Genomic DNA, 8,025 nt, shown 5'->3' with positions numbered 1-8,025 from the left:
TTTCTTTCCTTCCTTCCTTCCTTCCTTCCTTCCTTCCTTCCTTCCTTCCTTCCTTCCTTCCTTCCTTATAATGGGTTTTCCTTCTTTTTTCTTTCTTTTTTTCTTCTTTTTTTTTTTTTTTTTTTAACTTCTTCAATGTGACTCTTTCTGTCTGGCTGGAAAAAACATATTTGTATTTTTCAAAAGAACAGTGTCTCAACTCATATATATACCTTCATTCATTCATTCATATATTCATGTCTTCAAAAGTACTTACTATGGACCAGGAGTTTTTTTAGTTGCTAGGGATGTGTCAGTGAGCAAAACTGACAGATGTCTCTGACATCCTGAAGCTTACATACCAAAGTATGGTGACAGAATATAAATCTGCAGAAAATATATAATAGACCAGATGGTAAGCAGACCAAGTAGCAGAGTAAAGCAATGCCACCTTGGGTATAAGGAAAAGTTGTACTCTTAAATAAAGTGATAAAGGAAAATAAACTTGTAGTAGATAAAGGAACCAGACCATGTGATTGTGTGTATATGCAAGAATGTGTATAGTGGGGGTACTTATTCCAGAAAGAGGGAAGGACAATGTCAAAGGCACTGAGCTAAAAATATTTGTTTTCCTACTTGATTACTTCTAACCAATGACACCCTCATATCCACCCTGCTCCCCACTTTCTTTTCTCCCTCCTTTCAATCAAGTCTTCATTTCACAAACATCTACTGATCATTTGTTATGTGCATTGTACTAGTTACTGAAATACCAAAAATGAATAAAATGTCATCCCTTAGCAGATTCAAGGTCTAGAGGAATATATAAGTAAATATCAGTTCACTCTTGCTTAAAGCTTTCCTATAATTTGTTTCTTAAATTATTTTGAGGTAGCCATATATTTCTTTCCTATCACCCAACACTCCTAAGAATATTTGAACTGGAAAGCTATTCTAGTCATTTAATTATTTCTATATGTTTAATTATTTGGAAGCCTTCTGCCTCTAAGATGGAGGTTTAGTCACTTTGAGCTCATTTGACAATGTATAGAAAGTCCAAAGCTCTTTGAGCAGGGTTGTAGCTCTAGTTTCTGCCAGATTTGCTGATCCAAGAGCCATTTTTCTGTCTCTGACCTGCTGTCCCCATTCTGCATCTCTTGCACCTTGCAGTCGATTCTCTCCTGGTCTCTCACCCCTTCTTTCACCCTTGAATTGGCTCCAGGAACTCAAATTCCTCTTGCTCCACCAAGCAGTGCTCAGCTATTTCTGATTATTATTCCTATACTCTTCTCCAAGTCCCTATTTTGCATAACTAAAACTTATGTAGGTTCTCAGCTAAAATAAAATGCCCTTCTACTATTTTAGCAGCATAGAAATTTCCTTTGTAAGGCTCCTCTAAAGAGAAATTGTAATTTCAAAAAATATATATTTTTTTCTTTATGCTAAAAAATAACATTTACTCAGAAGTTGATATATAAAATCAGTAAACTCCCTTTTCCCCATCTATTTGTATTTCTGATCTTTAATTTGCAAGTCTCCAATGGTTGACAATGAGGACAATCCTTTCCGGTCAGCTTTCCTTATAGGCTTTTGGCACTCTTCCTGTCCCCACACTGCAGTCTCATGGGATGGTTCTATTTCTCACTCTGCTCGGATCATCACGGCTCACCTGCCTAAGATGTGACCCGCTTTGTGTCCTTTGAAATAGGCAGCTTTATCTATTGCTGAGCCTCACAGATCAGGGGATAGAGGGGCACTCAGGTATGGTTTCTTTTCAACGGGTTTCACTTTCTTGGGTTCGAGGGCTTTATAGCCAGCTAGAGTATCACCTCAACTTTTCCCCGAGTTATCTTCTCCAGACCTCTAACGAGAATCATGCCCCCTGTCCATGATCTACTACACACAGGCTTTCATCTATCAGTTCATTATCGACTGAAATGTTCTATTTCTCCAGTGTGAACTCAAGTTAGAACTCTAGCTCTAGAGAAAAGAATCAAAATTGAGAACTTTAACGGGATCTTAGTACTTAACTAAGATGGAATTGCAAAAATAGAAGGTGGAGGAAGGGAAGGAAGTTTTCACACTTCTTATTGGTCTGGATCCACTGGAGACTGAAAATTACCCCCTGTTTATACTGAGGATTCCTCCCTCCAGGGATAATAGGCCAGAGCCAAGGGTCATGAAATCCTTCTGTGAACATACTCAAGAGAGAGATTTCCTCATAGGAATTCTCCTTACATCAGGTATGAACAATAGTCACAAATCAGATATTTGCACAATAAGAATTTTGTTATATTAATCCAATTCAGTCTCATTCATGAGACCCAGTTGAGGCAGAAAGATATTATTTGCACTTTCACATGCTCTAGTCCCTTCTTAGAAGTTTCAGATAAATGGCCCTTCAAACCAAATGTATACGTTTTCAGTGTAGAGTTCAGTATTATGCTCGTTACTATCCAGTTCATATCTCACTCTCTAAGCTTCCCCTGCACCTACCTCTCACCACCACTACCATCACTGCTGCCTCCATCACTCAACTCCATTCTAGATTGTTTACACAGAGTCATGGATGAGCTCTTGGGAGGACAAAGAAGGGGTGTCAATTCTGAGATCCAGTTTAGTTCCTGATGGTTGTTCTCTCCCTTGAAATTGTGACCCAGTTGACAAAATGACAAAAATGACAAAAATGAAGGACATGCACATGAGAGGGCACAAAGGAGGGGACAAAGTGCTCAAGTTCAAACAATGTCTGCTGATGCCTAAGACGATCTAGGTGGTTATCAGCTGTACACTTTGATGACTCCTGTGTTCTGTCCTAGGAGTCAGAGGAACTTTTTTTTTATTCCTTCTTCCTTCCCCTTCAAAAACCACTTATTTATAGAGGATGGGAGTGCTCTTCCCCCTGCCCTCCTTTCTACACTGGCATACCGTTCTTGTGTTCTTCATGTCACCGTGGCATGAAGGTACTGCACTGAGCTCTCAGCCTTCAGATTATTTCTAGAATCTCTCCTACATCTCACAATCTGTTCCCTTTGGGATACTTCCAAATTTACACAAATGTCCAACATTGAGCAGAATATTTTCTGCCATCCTAGAACTGAGATCTGAGATCCAAAGCTTAGGTTATTAAAAAAAAAAAGAAAGAAAGAAAAAAAAAAAAGAATAAGACATCAAGTATAGAACAGCAAGTGGTATCTAGAAATTCCCTTCAGAGTTCACTAAGAATTGAAGAAATAGACTTGCACCCTGCAAATACCACTCAAGTTTTCTACCCCCAAATCAGACTATATGATCTATAAGCAAACAGTCAGAGCTGATACAGGAAGAAGGAATCCACAGAATCTGAAATTGTCAGTCTGGTGGAAAATGTCGGGGCTTTCCAATCTGCTCCATGAAGAATAAAAGACAGAAGCATGTTTCTTTCTACCCCGAGGCAGTTAAAAGGACCTTTAAGAGAATCACTCATACAGATGGAGGGGACTGGAAAAAGGGGAAACTGACATTTCACTATCTGGTTTAATAACTGCTTAAGAAATAGACAAATTAATCTATCTCATACAGGATGTCGGATGAAGAGTCGGTGCATTACATGCAGAGTCTGATTGATGAAAGTGTCCACGTTCTCTTTGCTGCAGTGGTAGAACAGATTCACAAGTTTGCCTAGTATTGGAGAAAATGAAACCGGGTTTGGTCCATCAAGATGCTTGGACCTATAAGAAAACTACTTAAGAAGCAACTTGTATATAATGAAGACTTTAGAGTAACGGCAAAGAGAACATTTAATCTTCAAGATACCATATATCCTAAATGTTACATTATGCCTGAATTAAGTATCCTTGGATGTCATTGTTTAAATATGGTCTTGAATGGTTTGAAATATTGCACATATTTATCTTCAAATGCACACATTGCTAATAAAACTAAGACACGAGAAGCCTACTCCAGGATCATGTACATATTATGAGAGTTTTGGAGGAATTTTATGTGGAAATAGTAACATATTGTAGTCTTGAAAAAATCCTTCTCTCCCTCATCTCCTCACATAAGGAGAGCAGTTACATGAATGTGGATTGTCTCTTAAAAATATTGTTTTGTTTTGAAAACTATATATCATAATTCTCCTAAGATGTAAATACATAAAGCAGGATATGAAAATGTAGCCATATCTGGATAACTGTCCAAAAGGTAATACAACAGCAGCTTTTAGTATTGAGCCTAAGATATTTTTAAATATATGTGTAAACATAAATTGTCTTCTGCAATAAAATTTTTTTAATGCAAAAAAAAGGAACCTGTATCTTTTTTTTTGTTTTTTGAGGGAAACTGCTTAATTATTAAAATAAATATTTACATTGAAATACAGTAAACTTGGTAGTTTCTTCACATTTTCATACTTTTAAAAGAGCCACATACTATAATAGGAAAAGGAAGAATTGAAGAAAGAAGGCAGGGAGAATGGACAGCAGTGCACCAATATATACTCTCTCCATTTGGTATGACAAGGATGATCGACTTTACTATAAGTCAGGTGGGCAGAGCAGATTTATCTAGTCAAGATCCCTCCCAAATAGCATGAGCATTGAGCAAGGAGACACAATGGCAAGGAGCTGTGAGGCTGACCACTGACATGGAAGAATGGTTCTGAGAGAACAAGTCAGAGTGGATTTCTGAATCATACTCTTGGTAGGCATCTTGTGGCAGTGAGGATCAGCAGTACTGAAGGCAGTAGCATAAGAGACATACCTGTGTTTTTTTTCTCCATCTGGCAGTGGAAAGCAGGTGGACCCCTCCTTTAAAAAAAAGCTTAATCCTATCCGATTCTTGATAATTTGCCGGAGATGGAAAAACCCTAGGAATGTGATGATGAACTCCCTAAAAAATTTGTCTAATGGAAAAATAAATAGTCTAATTACATTTAGAGAAATAAAGGAATTTGATGCTAATTATGCCCCATAATATGTGAAAATGTTTTATACCTAACTCTGAGAATACATTCCAAAGTAGATGACTCCAGATTCAATTATGTTATAGGCAAAAACCAACCAGTATCACCTTTTGTGTGCCTTTGTCCCTCTCTCCAGCAGAGATCATAAACTGACAGCATTGTGCGCTGTATTTACCTTATAGGTGTTGGTTTTGTTTTGGTGTGGCAAGCTAATGGAGAGATTTTATAAAATTAATTTCAGTGTTTAGCAATATTGAGATTGTATGTTAGGTGAATGTTTAAAAGAGAAGGGTATCTTTTTCTTACTAGCAGCAATCAGCAGGGCATTTCCTTCAAATTATCATGCCTGGACTGCTGAGTTTGCAGACCACACCTAACAGGACCAAGTGAGGTTTAGGAAAGAAGAAAGATTTCAGAAGTCAATCTTTTACCACATACATCTTCACAGGTGTTGCCTACATTATAAAAGGAGGGTGTCCAGATGAAGTGTGTCTGAGTAGAGAAAAACCACCAGAGAACTGTATGCTTCATAAAGGATGGAGAGAATAGGGAAGAAATACTAAGAGTCTCCTCTATTCTGCTGTGAATCAAGGTGTGAAAGTGGGACTCATCAGAAGTAATATGTGGGGAGGAAATTGAAGCATGAAGGTTGCCTCCTAAAGCCCTAATAAGGAAACCTCAAAAAGATGACATGTATTCAGCTAGGCTAAGAAGCTTCTTTTCAGAGCTATCAAGTCAATATATTCAGCTTATTCAGTCCACTCTTTTTTCTCTATGCCTGGTGTCTCAGCTCCAAACCGTACTTGTCACACCAAGATTAGTTGCTTGCGGGAGAAGGGGCACATTTTACTATCTGGTCACTGAGAAGAAAGGAATCCACAGTCCTGACAGGGCAAGTTATGCTCTGGCTCTCTTGGAGAATTGAAGTTTTTGATTTAATTTTTATACAAGTATATTAATAAACATGGCGATTAAGGTCTCTGCAGCATTAATAAAATATTCAACTTGAAGACACTATAGGTTTAACAGTTCTTTGGGAACTGTGTTGATCTGACACTTCTTTATATATTGTTTCTATGGGAAAATGTACTCTGGTTTTGGAACAATTTACCAAGTTGCAGACTCTCTAGTGGGTTTTAAGAAAAGAGAAAAATAGTACCGTATTTCATTATGTAATCTTGGGGGCTTAAAGGTAATTGAATATCTCACTGGTATTTATCACTGGTAATAGGTTAACTTTTTCTAGATGTTTTAAGTGCACAAATAGATATAAGAATTGAAACAAATCAAAATATATTTTTTATTTTGCTATCTCATTACTCGTTATGAATCTTCAATTTAATTAGTTCCAGAGTGTGGGTTGGTGAATGATATAAAGGACACAATGACATTATCTTTGTGTTCTAGTCCTGATAATATCATTGAGTATTTAAGTCAATTTAAGATTATTTTGCTTTTCTGAAAAGAAGGATTCAGTAGTTTTGTTCTTAGAAATAGATTATACTCACACTTAATTCTTTTATAAAAGATCAGAGTTTTCTAGGAGATATATAATAATCCTAGATATGTAGAGAATTGACATTAAGATAAGAGATATAGAGCAATCTTTTCTGTAAAGGATATCGTTTTTTTTAACACCCTCAAAAATACATTATAGATCTGAAACTTCTCTTTTTAAAGTTTCTTGCTAACAAAACGAAGAATGGAAATTAGCATGAGATAATTGATTAAAACTTAATTCAAAGTCCAATATATTACATTGCATGTATTTAGTACCTAAGAAGAAATAACCCACTAAGGTGAAGCAGACACACTTATCAGATTCTATCTCTCAGTAACACAGTAACACAATTACCTGGTTAGTGTGGTCAATCGTCCAAATAGAGTAATGGCTTAAGCAGTACATTGAATATTTGTCCCCACTGCCATTATTCAATTGTTAATAATATAAGCATTAATGTTATGACAATATCATCAGGACTAGAGTCAAATTTTTCTACATTTCAAGATATTGATAGAATTTTCCAAGTATCTCTCTATGCTTTATCAACTCCCCTAAATCTACAGAGAAGTTTTGCTACAGGCAGATTCATGAAACTACTGTTTTATTTGGCCGATGGAATTATGGATTAAAAGAGTTGAATTCCAGAGATTAATAATATGGCAACATGTACTGTATACTTTGCTGGTTAAGCATGAGGCTGAAGAACTAGTTTAATGCCTTTGGACCAGGACCCGAGGGATGGTACCTGTAGGAAAATGAATTCTCCTAGAGCAGAGCTGAGCCTTGAAGTTAGGAGGTTGGGTATGAAGAAGAGAGCTGTAAAGAGAGACCTCACTCCTGAGAAGATATAGTATCAAGGGGAATATTATGGTATAGCAGGCTTCAGATTCTCTGATCTTCCTACAAATTACTATAAATAGATGTTCATATCATTTTGAGCTATCTCAAGGAAGATGGGGGTGGTACATCTGAATAATAGTCCATTGTTAAATTGTCTATCCCACTTTCAAATTGTATATCCCACTTTCAAAAGAGCAAGAACCAAGCCCCTCCATTAGAAGAATTCAGTGCATATGTTTGAAATCAAGGAAACGGAAGCAACAAAAGTATAAATCAGCTTCCTCAGTTTAAGTGCATGTTATATGTAAAATCATTCTCCTGTGTGTTTGTATGTGGAGGGATGAGAATTAGATATTGCTTAAAGCTTATACCCTGACCTACGAAAGCAGTCACAATGACAATTGATGACAAATAACTGGGCTTAAACAGTATAATACAAGTTACTAATAGCTATCTTTGAAGTTTGGAGATGTTGTAAAGACTGTTGAAGAGTTATATATTTCTCCTCAAAAGGCAGGTAGCTCTAAATTTTCATAGTTCCCATTATATTGGCTAAAAATATCCCCCCAATTTTTCTTGATTCTGTGGGCCCTCTGGCTTCAAAGCTTAGGTCTTGATCCATGGGTCTGACATACATCATTAAAAACTATAATATGATTAATTTAGACTCTGTCAGTTTTAAAATTGTGAAGTTGTGAGACTACCCATTTACAAGCTAACATGTTAGTTTGCCTTTTTATATTTGTGCATTGACAAA

This window comes from Pteropus alecto, unplaced genomic scaffold (assembly GCF_000325575.1).
Source record: "Pteropus alecto unplaced genomic scaffold, ASM32557v1 scaffold7, whole genome shotgun sequence".
Taxonomy (NCBI): domain Eukaryota; kingdom Metazoa; phylum Chordata; class Mammalia; order Chiroptera; family Pteropodidae; genus Pteropus; species Pteropus alecto.
Note: the sequence above shows the minus strand (reverse complement) of the source record.